The sequence below is a fragment of the Rosa rugosa genome, chromosome 4 (genome assembly GCF_958449725.1).
Source record: "Rosa rugosa chromosome 4, drRosRugo1.1, whole genome shotgun sequence".
Lineage (NCBI taxonomy): Eukaryota > Viridiplantae > Streptophyta > Magnoliopsida > Rosales > Rosaceae > Rosa > Rosa rugosa.
The window spans coordinates 28583834-28597308 of record NC_084823.1 but is presented as its reverse complement, the minus strand read 5'-3'; the positions used below and the strand labels follow the sequence as shown (position 1 = coordinate 28597308).

The following is a 13475-nucleotide window of genomic DNA, read 5'->3' as shown; positions in this document are numbered from 1 at the left end:
ATTTATTCACTTAAAATCCAACGGCTGTGATTGACTCGTCCATTTTTGTCCCTTAAAATGTGTCCCGCAGGTGAGCGGGCCTGTATATACCTCAGACAAAACATATGATTCTATTTCTTTTTCTTTTCTTTTTTTGAAATAAGATTCTATTTCTTTTTATCTAGTATCAGTAATTAACTAAGTGGTGATTCAAATAATTGTATGTTCTGTGTTTGGTAGTAGTGTAGTACCTATGCCTTTTGTTGATGGTCATCAAAATTTACAGTTAATGGTAATTAATGACTTGAGCAAATAGCTACTTTTGAAACACCAACAATATAGTGTAAAGCAGAAATTTCACAATAGGTTATTTCAAAATGGGTATAAATCAGACACATCATAAACCTATCTACAGCTCTCAATCGAATAGTCCCAGGCTCCCAGCATAGACACCCAAACAAATTAATAACAATGTCTATAACAATAGATAGAATTACGCACTATTTGAACTATGATTCTGGTCGAGACCGGGAAGCTCGAAACACAGGCCACCAGGCCGGCCCTCGATCGACTACCAGAACAAACCATGATGCTGACTCGACCAACAAGCAGGGAAGACCTTCAAGTGCAACCAATGGAACTCACTAACTTGGGCCATGGGACTTCTTGATATGAATTTACCTTATCCAGGAATTAACTAACAAAATATCAGCCTAGGTAATTAAGTCTCTTTTATACTCTGAATTGTCTTCCTTAAGAGTGGCTTCTGTTCATTGTTGATCAATGCTATGTCTCGACATGGTCAGGACACATTAAATCTAGTAAGCTATATGAGATGAGTCAGCAGGTAAGTCAACAAGTTAACAGGGAAGACAAGTCAGCAAGATATTATTGTTAGAGAAATTAGTCAGGCTGAAGCACAGTTAGTTGCAATATTTCATATATAATACTCATGTAATTAGCTGTAAGATCTCAAGGCTTATCAATTAATACAGTAACATCATCTTCTTCATTCTCTCATCCTCTGATATTTCTCGCTCGTTCTGCTCTTCTTCTTGATTTCAACACTGTCGGATGTTTGGCTCATAGAAAGACAAAGTTCAGATGGAAGATTGCTATATATTAAAATGTTCTTAATAGTTAACTGGTTTTCTTTATTACTTGGGGTTCTTGGATCCTTGTCTTTTCACGTCTCACTTTAATATAATAATATATATGGGCGTGAAGATTGTCCGAGTTACAATTAATAGATTATAGCCTTCCTTTATAAGGTGGAAAAAAAAAAAGAAAAACAAAAAAAAATGCGCTACACACCTGGAAGAGAAAATTAAAAGAGATGGAGTACGAGGAGCCAAGAAAAAGGTTCCAAATCCCAAGGGAAAATACAAAAGGTAATCCTCCTCCTATAACTTCTAGGCACAACTCTCAGAGGCTGAGCCATTTGTAAGGTGAGGCCAAACTTATCTTCCATGTTCATAGTCTCGGGTACAACTCCATCTTCAAGCTCCCAATCAAAACAGTTAATTAATGAACCTAACATCAAGTACAACATTCTTATTGCCAATGGAAGTCCAGGACATATTCTTCTCCAGAGCAATTGACTGATAGCTTCATACGTCAAAACTGACTGGGTAACTCCCATGCCTATACAAGCAATCGAGGAAAACTGAATTACATGAATCTGGTCTCTCCAGTAGACTGACATCAATGATATCAATCAATTTCACAAAGTCACAACATCTTGTCGATATGGAAGCCTCACATCCAGAAGAACCTGTATGCCCCCCATAACTCATGTGATCCAACGCAATTGATGCAAAAGTAGAAGCCCCCAATTATGCAGAAGCAGAAACACTAACAATGTGATGCAGTGGACAAGAGGGTTGGTGCATGATCTTCGATAAGGCAAGCATTGTATTTGTTCTGATGGTTCCAGAAACTACTTCTGATGGCACAATTCTAATTGATCTATTAATATAGTCTGGCTCATTAGCAAAGAAAGACAGAAGTTCTTCAGGAGCATCACTAGCATGAACAAGCACAGTAAATGCAAGGCCAAGCTTGCAGGTTCTTGGTGAACGGAAGGCACGAGAATATCTGATTCTTGTCAGAAGTGAGAACCAGATCTCAGGAGGTACTCTGTAGTCCTTTATAAACTGTCCCATGAGTTTCAAATCATCCTCCTTCAGTAAATGGAGATCTGGTATGTGTATTACTCCGTAGCTGGAAGTATTATTTGCATTGCTGCTGCTCTCCTCTGTACTTGGGTACTCCCATGCGATTCAAAATAAGTTGTAGAACCTGTTTGGCACTGATATTTGTAATCACCTTCTCCAACATCAGTTGGGAACAATTTCAGTTCATCATCTTGGGTACTATCATTCGCCATGACAAGTGAAAATAAATCCAACCCCTCTTCCTTGCTTCCCCAGCTCTTTGCCAGACAGGAGATAACTATTTACAAAATCGCAACAAACCATCTTTTCACTCATATGCATCTTAGAGGGATGTTTTTTCATAAGGGCAGAAAGTGTTTCCACCATAGCTATAAGAACATTCGGAACTGTTGATGCAAGTAGCAGCTTGAAATGCTGAAAAGAACGGCATATACAGATTTACTAAGCAAATATAGAAGGCCAAGATAAATAGTACCTGGCTAAATCATGGACTTGAAAAGAACAAGCAGATATCTGTTTGCTCCGACAATATACCTCTAAGCCATCAAATGAACTCCTGTTATGGAAATTCTCTATAATCGTCTGTATCAAAGTTTGTAGCACTGCATGTTTTCAGAAAGGACCATCAACTTCTAAGATTTTATCGCAGAAGCGTAGGTCGTTTCGACCAGGAAAACATGTCTTGAAATATGTTTAAAGATGCAGAAAAAGCAGCCTCAAATGGTTGAAATTACCTGAAGTCAAAGAACCAAATAATTAAAAAAGAAAAAATAGGATAACAAACAAAATGGAGAAAAGGCAGCATTGTAGTTACCTTAGTTTACCCGCAACAGGAACCGGAAAGAGGAATTGCTATATCTAGTAATGGACTCTGTATCACCTAGGCTTTCATCTTCAGAGGCTGCAACCAATGGAATGAGGAAAAGGTGTTACAAGTAAAATAGGCCAGAAAGGAATAAGTATTTTATGAACTAAACTACATGATGTAACTGTTAAATCCAAATAATAATATCCTTCAAAATTTAAAACCTTCTTGCTCTGGTGATTCTCTCTAATTCAATGATTGAAACTGGTCAAATCCTATAAGACGAAAAAACTCCATTACTGGTTAAAAAATAATACAATGGTGCAACAAGGAAGCTTAACGAACACACAACACCCACAAACAACTAAAAATAAAAAGAATCAGAACAACGAAGGAAAGCTTCATTATATTAAAGAAGTCTAGGAAACTCCAAAGATCCACCAACTAGAATCTTTACCTTTAAAATGAAATAAATCCCGCAAAAAATGTTTTGTCAAGCAAATAGATATTGCTCCTCATTTAGATTATGTTACTTCCAGTATTCAATTGAGTAAGACATTTTGCGTCAAGAGAGTGCCAATCAGATATTTTCGACCATTTTGAACTACTGCATATATGCCATGTTATGAGGACAGACAATGACTACTGAATTTTAGGAATGCATGATTCTAGCATTAAGCTTCGAAAACCTGTTGAATTTTAGGACAGACAAAAACCTCATGCAGATTTGGATCATTAAAGAAACAAATTTTCAGAGGCGTCATAGCTTCCTGGTTCCTGGTTGTTAAGCCCCAACTATTAGGCAGGAATGGTCATTCCTCTAAACTCACCACAACTACATTGCATTTTCAACTTATTTAGCAAAAGTTATTTTGTGTGTTCGTATAAAAGAATCTAAAGGTAAAATATATGAAGCAAAGAGACGGGAAAGATTTGCATATCCTTTCCAAAATTGGGGGAAGGGGGCAGGTAGCAGATGTGCAACATTACAAAGAAATCTGTTTGTCACAGATAATTCTATGATGTTCCATATCCTTCCCAAATGTATATGCACATCAGATTCTCCAGAAGTATATCCAAATTTAGAAATACAAATGACATTATCCATGCATACACAAAAGGAGTATAGATTCAACTTATAATGTATTGCTTTGCTATATCTAGCATTTGGGATAGAATAGTAAATCATGAAAAATGAAAATTATGGCATATGTTCTGTCATACAAATTAATATCTAATTGAAGTAATCCACCAAATGACTAAGTCTTAATAAACCATACAACAAAATTACAAATGTCAATGATAGATTCAACAGAAAAATTTCCACTTGCATGCTTAACTTCAATACCTAGTGTACCATCAAGCAATTAAGCATTGCATTTATTGTTGGATCAACACCAACACGTGTACGCATACTTTCTAGGTAACAAAAAGAATATAACAAAATGGTCGATGAATTAGTTAATGAAGAGTTCGATTAACCCCAATATGGATTTAAGATGCAACAGAAACTTCAAATGGTTGGCGTGCAAAACTCACCAATGAAGATACTGATTCTTCAAGAGAAAAGTTATGTGAATGAAAATGCATTCTGATCGGCTTTATCAATGATAGAATACAGATTTTTCACTATTCATCAGTATTCATGGGCCAAGAGAGAAATACATACCAAAAGCATGTTGAGCAAAGACTCTCTCAGAAGGACCCAGTTTGCAATTTCTGCATCCAATAATGAGCAACTTAACCCTTCGAAAAATCTACACATAATTAAAAAATAAAAATAAAAATCAATTTACCTGCATAGACACAGTTGCGAGGTTGAAAATCTCCTTCAAGAACATTAACTAGGAATTGAAACAGCAACATGTTTCCTAGGGACTGCAATGAAACAAGATCAAGAAAGATCCAAACAAGGAGAAAACTTTGCTTAGATACTGAAGGAAGACTAGTGAACACATAATGCTTTTGCACTGAATAAAGCTAGCGAACCTTCAATCTTCGCAGACGCTTCTTTGAAATGACAATAACATGAACATATATACTGCTGTGTAAAGTCCTCACCAAGCATATCTGATGGTTGTCCTGTTACTATCTTGTCGCCGCATAAACTGTTGGTAGCATTTGGAACCTATACAATAAAGCAATAACGTAAGAACGGCATGATATTGATTGATTCAAAGGTATTGAAAAAGGGTGTTGACTACAAACCCAAGACCTTGTGAGCAAGATGGTGAAATGTGTACAACAAGCATTCGACATAAGTGAAGTTGAACTCCTCTCCGTCTTTCTCCGAGGCATGTTTTTCTGAAAAAGAGAACAAAACAATATTATTTATATGGTGATGGATAAAAAGCAATGAAGCATAAATCATCAAAGTTCAAGTTTAATGGTACCTTTAACAGCTGAACCACAGAAGGTAGAATCTGACGTGAATCTTGTGGTGTGGTGAATGGTGCAACTTCTGCAAGGGCCTTCAGCAAATCTAGCCTTCGTTCATCAGGAAGCTGATGGAGAGAAATAATATTAGAATCTTAGGTTTGACATTGGAGAACCAAAAAAAAAAAAACTATAAAGACAGCACCATCAGAGATAAAAGAAACGCTATTGAGTATTCTATAGAAAAACACTACAAATAGACAGAGATGTGTATACTATTTTTTATCATTAAAGGTACTATTATAATTTTCGTGAATAGGAATAGCATATTGTCCCTTGTTTTCACTTCAGAATTTAGCGACCACTTCTAAGTACTCATAACTAAAGAGTGGCAAAAGAGAAGCTTATAAGGAAAGAACTTAGGTCTGTGTAAAAACTTTTGGCTTGATATGGAAAATAACGGCACATCCAAACTCTATTTAAGTAATTTAGTATGAATTCTAGAACATAAAGTAAAAGGTGACAAAACAAGATTAGAAGACCAACGCTCAAATAATACAACCTCTGGGAACCTTATTATAGTAAAATTGATCTCACATAAAAATTATATATAGGTGTGTGTGTGTGTGTGTGTGTAAATATATATTTATATATATTATATATTTCACATGTAAGTAATAGATATAGTATACATACTAAACTGTTCTACATTTTAAATACAAACCCATTTTACCTTAATTTCATTATATGAAAACTAGATTAATAAATTGATCAGCCAAAAAACTTGACACGAATGCTCAAAGGGTATGCCAGGAAGTTGGGTGTAGATGATACCTTATCCGAAACAGGAAGGATGTGTTTGTTCAGATAGTTGAGGAATTTGCTGCTTGGTGCACCTCTCTATATAGGAAATACGAATTGAATGAGCAGGGTTGATTGTCAGAAACATTAAACATCAACAAAAATATAAAGGGAGAAATCTACGATAGTAGAGATCATACCACAATAAATGGCAGAGCCATAAATAGGCAAGATATCAACCTGTCGATATGGTCTGCGTCTGAAACCTGTATGCCAACCATTTTGCACTTACGTTGTTAAAAGCACCATAATGATTAAAAAATAAAATACAGCATAGACAACCACCTACTATCTTAAGAAGAGAGTAAAATAGACATGGTTCTAAAATATGTTGCAGTTACTTCCATCAGCCTCACTTTTATTTTCTACCACTTCTAGTCAAACAGGGTAGTATGACTTAAAAGAAATGAAGACAAGGGGGTTTCTCCAGCCAATTCTTTATCATCCTGAGTTTACCTAGTCCTAAATCTGATTTGATGCTGTGCACTTGGGGATGAGAAATAAGGGAAATCATGTTATGGTATTATTGATCAATTAAAGTAGCAACATAAAAAACCACTCGCTCACATTACTTATCGGCAGTAAAATTTGCAAGAAGAACTTGCCTCGTAGCTACTATTTCATATTCTTTAAACCAAGACAGTTAAACAAGAACTTACATTGAATTGAGCATCTAAATCAGCCTGTCCTTCAATAATTCCAACAAGTTCTACCCTCTGTTCTTTCGGAGCTTTATCCCCAAAGATGCTCAAACCTTTTAAAAGGTCCATAAACATTCTAAATTCTGCTCCAGTTACATCTTGTAAACTCTGCAATTGAACTCAATCAAATTACTCATATATCTAACAACCTTAAAACAGAACGATAAAAAGAATCATTATTTTCACATGGTTGTTTCCACTGGGTAACCACAAGGAAAAAGGACCACATATCAGACTGAACTGACAGCATGGCAATCAAAAGGTCTAGGTGACTTTCACACGGTACTAAAGAAGGAAATGGCACCTCTAAAGTTGCACGTGTACTTAATTGAAACAATATGAACGCACCTTTTTTATCAAGTCAGTAATATGCCTCTCCATTTCCTCCTGAGGCTTCAAAAGTTCAGCTTTAGTAGGAAATACCTACAATTGAGAATATTTAACATCTGTTAAACATAACGAGATTCATGATAAACATCATCGTATTCTATTGGGCATTACTCAAAGTGATCGTCTCACCTTATCTCTGATAAAGCTTAGGAATTTCTCAAGAATAACATCGTCTTGGCTTGGTTCATCAACGGTTCCAATGTGCTTGAACAAGGCTCTCAAAGAAGCTGCATGTTCTAGAAGGCAAGATATATCATGAAAGAGAATTTTTGAGAATTTTCATGAATTCAAAACATATCAGGGATGCAATGGACAATAAGTGGATCAAGCGTAATGCAGCAGCAATGCATTGGTTAGAATAGAAATACCCGCTTTGGAAGCCTAAGACTAAGCCCACCCCATTTTGGTCCAAAGGGAAGTCTCCATGGTAGTCTAAGTTTTATGCAGAATAATTATGAGCCTAGTGCTTTTAAGAGTATTAAAATCTTAGGGTGAGTACTCAAGGGTCTTGAGTGTGTCTTTATGTCTATTTAATAAGTATTGAAGAGTCTATTATTAATAAGTCTTTAGTAGTCTTTTGGTGTGCTAGGAGTCTAAGTGATGAAAAATACAAGCAAAATATTTTAAGACAAGATTTGGAAAGCAGTTCAAATAAATCTAGGCTTTTATTATTAGGATTCTTATTATTATTAGGATTATTCCTTTAGGATTCCTTTAAGCATAGGGATATTTCTAGTTATTCTAGAATTGTCTGAGCCTCCCTATATATAGAGGCCTTTGTAATCTTTTATTTTGAGATTTGAGTTAGTAAAAATTGAAAGCTTTTGCTTCTCTCCAGGTTTGTGTGATGCAACCTAACCTTAGGTGTGATGCCTAGAAACCCTACTGGTGTGATGCTAGTAGCCTTATCCTAGAAACTTACTGGTGTGATGCTGGTAGTTCTATCCTTCTCTTCTTAACTTTCTTATTCTAAATCCCTTTTCTTTCTAACAATTGAGACTGCTGCAAACAAACCCTAGTTCTACAGTTCTTTTGCTACTTGTCCTGCATCACTAAGGGTTGTGTTTGAAGCCTATAAATATGGTTATCTTTTGTAAGCCAAATCATATTGGAATGAATTAAATTTGAAGGCTTGGTGCCTTGGCTTCTCTCCCCTAACCTCCCTCATTCTATTTCTCCCTTCTACAGCTAATAACCCTCTGTTTCTTTTAAAATCTTTCTCCTTTCTTAGTCTCTCAACACTCCCCAACTCACCCTAGTCATAATCACCCCAACTCTGCTGCATCAAAGCGAAACCAATATCCAATGGGAAACATTAAAAAGACTCATTTGTATTCTAAAATGGTCTTCAAATAAAATAAAGCTAAGTACAGTTATGAAGTAAGGTATAGAGACTAGAAGATGAACTTCTCATCTTCCCACTGAAATACAAGTTAAAACAGAATATTAGTATAACAGTTCACTCACAATTGATGGGTAGGACAGGAAAACTGTGCCTAGGCAGCTTAGTAAATCAACTCAATAGTAAAAGGCAAGCCTAGGCAGCCACTATTACAGCTTACGCCAAAATGGTCCAGAATGGAACTTAGGCCACCAGATTAAAATAAGTTATTTAACTTATAAGGGCCAAGAATGATAATTCTGACAGCAGAAGTTTTATGACACTCTTAAATAGACATGATGATTACATATCTTCCACCATTAGCATGTGTGTACATTTCTTGCAGTATACAAATTTATATGATATGAAGACTTTGTATAAATTCTTGTGTCTCTATGTATACAAACTTCATCCTACAATCCGAAAAAAAAATACCCTTTCAGTAACTCAGATACAGATTGTATTTACCTTTCACATCCTTCCTCAAAAGGGCCATAAGAGCCTTATGCACAGCATCACACTCCACAAACTCATCTAAAAAGCAGCATCAATGAATACGAACATCAAATTGATATAAAACAATCAATATACTCCTAGATCCCAATCCCTCTCCTACAACCACCAAATAAATAAATAAATAAAAAAACTTACCGGCTTGAAGGAGTTGCACAAGAATGTCTACAATCTTCGAGACGTGTTCAGGGTTGTCCTTGCAGAAAAGGGGAAGCCCCCGAATAGCTTGCACTCGAACCTGCACATTACAATGATCAAAAAGTCAAACATAGAACCGAATTGCACAATCCATACGACCCAAATGATACACATATCTTCAACTATGTCACACTGATCTACTTAAAAGACACAATCACTACTTTTTCTAAAGAAGAATCCCACAATTTCCAGTTACCATGTACAGATAGGCAACACCTATTAGCACTATGAAGTCAGGTAGCTCTTCTTCTTCAATCAAATCAAGATGAGTATCTATAGCCGGCAAGGAAAGCCCGAGGAAGAACCTGGGAATAAGCTGCTTGGCCTTCATGCTCGTCCTCGACATTCTGAAACAATAAACAACAAAAACCCGCATTACTCTAAAACCCCAAACCCTAGAAACGAAAATTTTAGGGGAAATTAATCGAATTGATGGGAAAAAGAGGACCTGGGATTTGTCCTTGGACTCATTGAGTCGCTCGATGTGCTTGGCTTCGTCGGAGGGGTCAGCTGCTGATGCCGCCATTGTTAGGGCTTGGAGGAGAAGCTGAGCGAAATTGGGAACAAAAAATTGAATTTGTTATTATTATTATTAGACATACAAGTAGAAGAAGAAGAAGAAGAAGTATTTCATAGTAGAGTTTTTGGAAAATTGAAAAGAGGTTTTTGGGGCCGTCGAGGGGTTTGGATTTTTACGTACTGGGTTTTGGGAGTGAGAGAGAAAGTGTAACCGACGAAGAAGCCGCGGGTTTTACTTTTGAATTTGAGAAAATTTTACAAATAGTACCCAAACTAAAAGTGTCATTCATCATTTTGGTACGTCAAGTTTAAAAACTATCAGATTGGTATCCTAATATTAAAATCTGAATTATTTTTAATACCCGCCGTTATAACGCTGTCAAGTCACTAATTTTCTTAGGGTAATTTCGTCTCTTCACGTTTCAACTCTTTTTTTTTTTTTTTTTCCTTCCACTCAAGTGACTCAACAATTAGAGAACCATCAAGCCCATCATCCACCAGACCACCATTAGTTCCCTCATCAACGAAACCACCAACACCACCCAGATACCCCAATTCTCTTCTCCACAATTCCATCAAATTTAATCCCAAAGCGTCCAAATTCTATATCTCCATGACTCCATCAATTCAATTCAATCCAAAATCTAAATTCTCAATCCAACTCCAAAACCCAGTTCCCCATCCCATGCAACCCTACAACCAAAACTGCCATTGATGGGAATCTCAGTCTTCAACACCGTCTTCTCCGTCGCCGTTTCAAGCATCGCTGCTGACTTTATCGGTGTCGGCGATGCTTTAACTCAACTGCTTCTTCGGTGGAGACCGTTTTAGTGCCCACTCTCCTTCAGCCACATAGTGTGGTCTTCAATGGAGTCTATCATCTCTGACATGGAGGGGGGAAGTGGGTGATTAAGCAGCTAAGCATAGGGAGACCAAATTCCATTGCCATCTAATAGGTGTAAATTTTGGGCCGCGGTTAATTTGACTAATCTTTTTGTTTCTTTGATTTGAATTGCTATATTGCTTTCTGGGTTTTGGTATGACATGGAGAGAGAGAGAGAGAGACCAGAAAATATTTTGAGACCGAGAGCTTTTAATTCGATGCAAAAACTCATTATAAGATATTATATTGTATATATTTGAGTGTTTGACCATGATATGTTTGCTGGAATGGATTTACATGTGTATATATTTTCTTGTTTAACTCTTTGACTCGCTGGTACAAGTTATATGTGTGATTAGGAGGGGAAGAAGAGGAAAATAAATATTTGAGAAAATGAAAAGACAAGATTGCCCATAAAATAGTTTGTGTGGTAGTAGATTTAACACCGTTACAGACGGAATGTATGAAAATTGTGGCGGATCTAAATATTGGGGTACCAATGTGATAGTTTTTGAAATTGATGTACCAAAGTGATGAATGCCTTTTAATTAGGGTACTATTTGTAAAATTTTCTCTTTGAATTTTGATGGCCCTTTTATCTGCTTCCTACCTTAAACGCGACAGTTTTGTGAAAGGCGGTAATAATCGCAATATTCATCCGACGCTTGAAGATAAATTACACAGCTTTAAGTTATCATCTTTAAAATTTAGGGTTCATGACCAATAGAACTAAAATGAGCCAAAATTATCCCACTTACCCCAATAACATTTTTTTGTTCCCACTAACCCAAGTTAACATCAAATGACCATTTTGCCCTTAATCTAATTAACAAACTACCATCATGCCACTCAAACTCCTCTCTCTCTCTCTCTCTCTTCAATGGCGTCCTCCATCCCCGATAACCTAACCAGAGACCAGTACGTCTACTTGGCCAAGCTCGTGGAGCGCTACGAGGAGATGGGTCCACCTCGGCATCGGAGCTCTCCGTCGCCTACAAGAACGTGATCGCGTCGCTCCGGGATGCCTGGAGGATCGTCTCTTCGATCGAGCGGAAGGAGGAGGCCCGCAAGAACAGGAGCATGTGGCACTCGTCAAGGAGTACAGATCCAAGGTCGAGGCCGAGCTCTCTTAGGTCTGCGCTAGCATCTTGAGGATTCGTCGGATTTTGGTCCATATTTTTTCTGATTGGCTCGATGTTTTGGAGTTTGCTTTTGGTTGACTCAGCTTCATCGGCGACGAATTGGATTTCTGTCTCCATTTCGAAGGAGTAGAATCTCCGGCTGATTTGCTGAGAATAAGCGAAGATGTGGCGGGGGTGGTGGTGGAGCTCCGGCAGGGTCGATGGCGACATCACTCTCTCCCTCCCTGGCGAAAGTTCACCAGCGAGCCCACCTGAGGCGGTTTTTCGGTGAGATCGAGCACAGCTTCACAGAAGGGAGAAGGGTGCCCAAATCAATTTCATTACCTGCCCCGGCGACTAGTACCTCTAAACAGCTCAATCAAGTCGGTCCTTCTTTTTTCTTCTCTTTTTTCTCTTTTCTTCTTTTTGGCCTTTTAATGAGAAATTTTGGTAATATAAAATGTAAATTATTGGAGTAACAAGCTTCAAAATGGTGTTATGCCAAGGGCAATACAGGTCCTCTATTAAGGGGCAATATACGTCTATTAGGAGGCAATAGACGTTTTGAATTGATGTAATCTCCTCGTTTTTTTTTTCTTTAATCAAAGTTTTATTTGTGTAATTTTAGAAAGATTAGTTCTCATTTCGGTAATCGAAACGTCTATTGAAGGGCAATAAATGTCTATTGGGGGCCAATAGACCTTTATTGCCATTCTATTGGGGGCAATAAACGTATATTGGAGGACAATATGCATCTATTAGAAACGATAGACGTCTATTGCTCCTCTACTGGGGGCAATAGACGTCTATTACTCCTCTATTGGGGGCAATAGAGGTTTTCAAAAAAATCATGTGGGCGGCGGCCGGCGACCGAATTCCAGCAACCGATGACTGGAATCCGGTGATCGGCTCCCGCGAAGCCTCCTATGGTTTCTCTCTCTTCCATTTTTTTTTTCTCTCTCTCTAAGTAACAAAGGGGTGAGGGTAAAATTGTAAGACCCCGGAAATTCGTTATTAATTTCTAATGGTTTCCGGGAATTAGTAAAGTGTTCGTTTGTACGATTTGGTGGCTCGTGAATGGAGCGGAAGTGTTTCGGACGAATTATTAGTCGAAGAATATGGTTTTAGGGGGGTGGCAATGGTTGACTTTTTATACGTTGGGTTTCTCCGAAAACTTCCTTCAGGAAAGTCGTAGAGCGCATCTATACGAGTTCGTGGACATGTGGAACGCGTGAATCGGAGTTCGTATGAGAAAGTTATGAGCGATTGAAATTTGGGGAAATTTCTATAAATAGCAGAAAATTCCGGATTTTTCATTAAATCCCAAAACTTTCTTTTTTCTTATTTTCCTCCCCAGTTTCTCTCCGTTCTCTCTCCTCAGAACCCTCGGGTTCCGATTGACCCGACCCGGCCGGAACGGCCACTTCCCGGCGTCCTCCGGTAACGACCCGGCCCTCCCCGAAGTCGCCTCGTCGAGCCGAGTCGACCCCCATGGTCCCCTCACCCCGCCGCAGCCCCCAGGCCTGGATTGAAGAGGCCCCAATCGTGCGACCGGACCCGGTCGGACCTCC

At 37.9% G+C, this 13475-nt stretch overlaps 1 pseudogene; it reads right to left on the bottom strand.

Annotated features, from left to right (window-relative positions):
- Positions 1 to 1296: 1296 nt before the first annotated feature.
- On the bottom strand, positions 1297 to 9997 carry LOC133742622 (apoptosis inhibitor 5-like protein API5; annotated as a pseudogene).
- Between the last annotated feature and the right edge of the window lie 3478 nt (positions 9998 to 13475).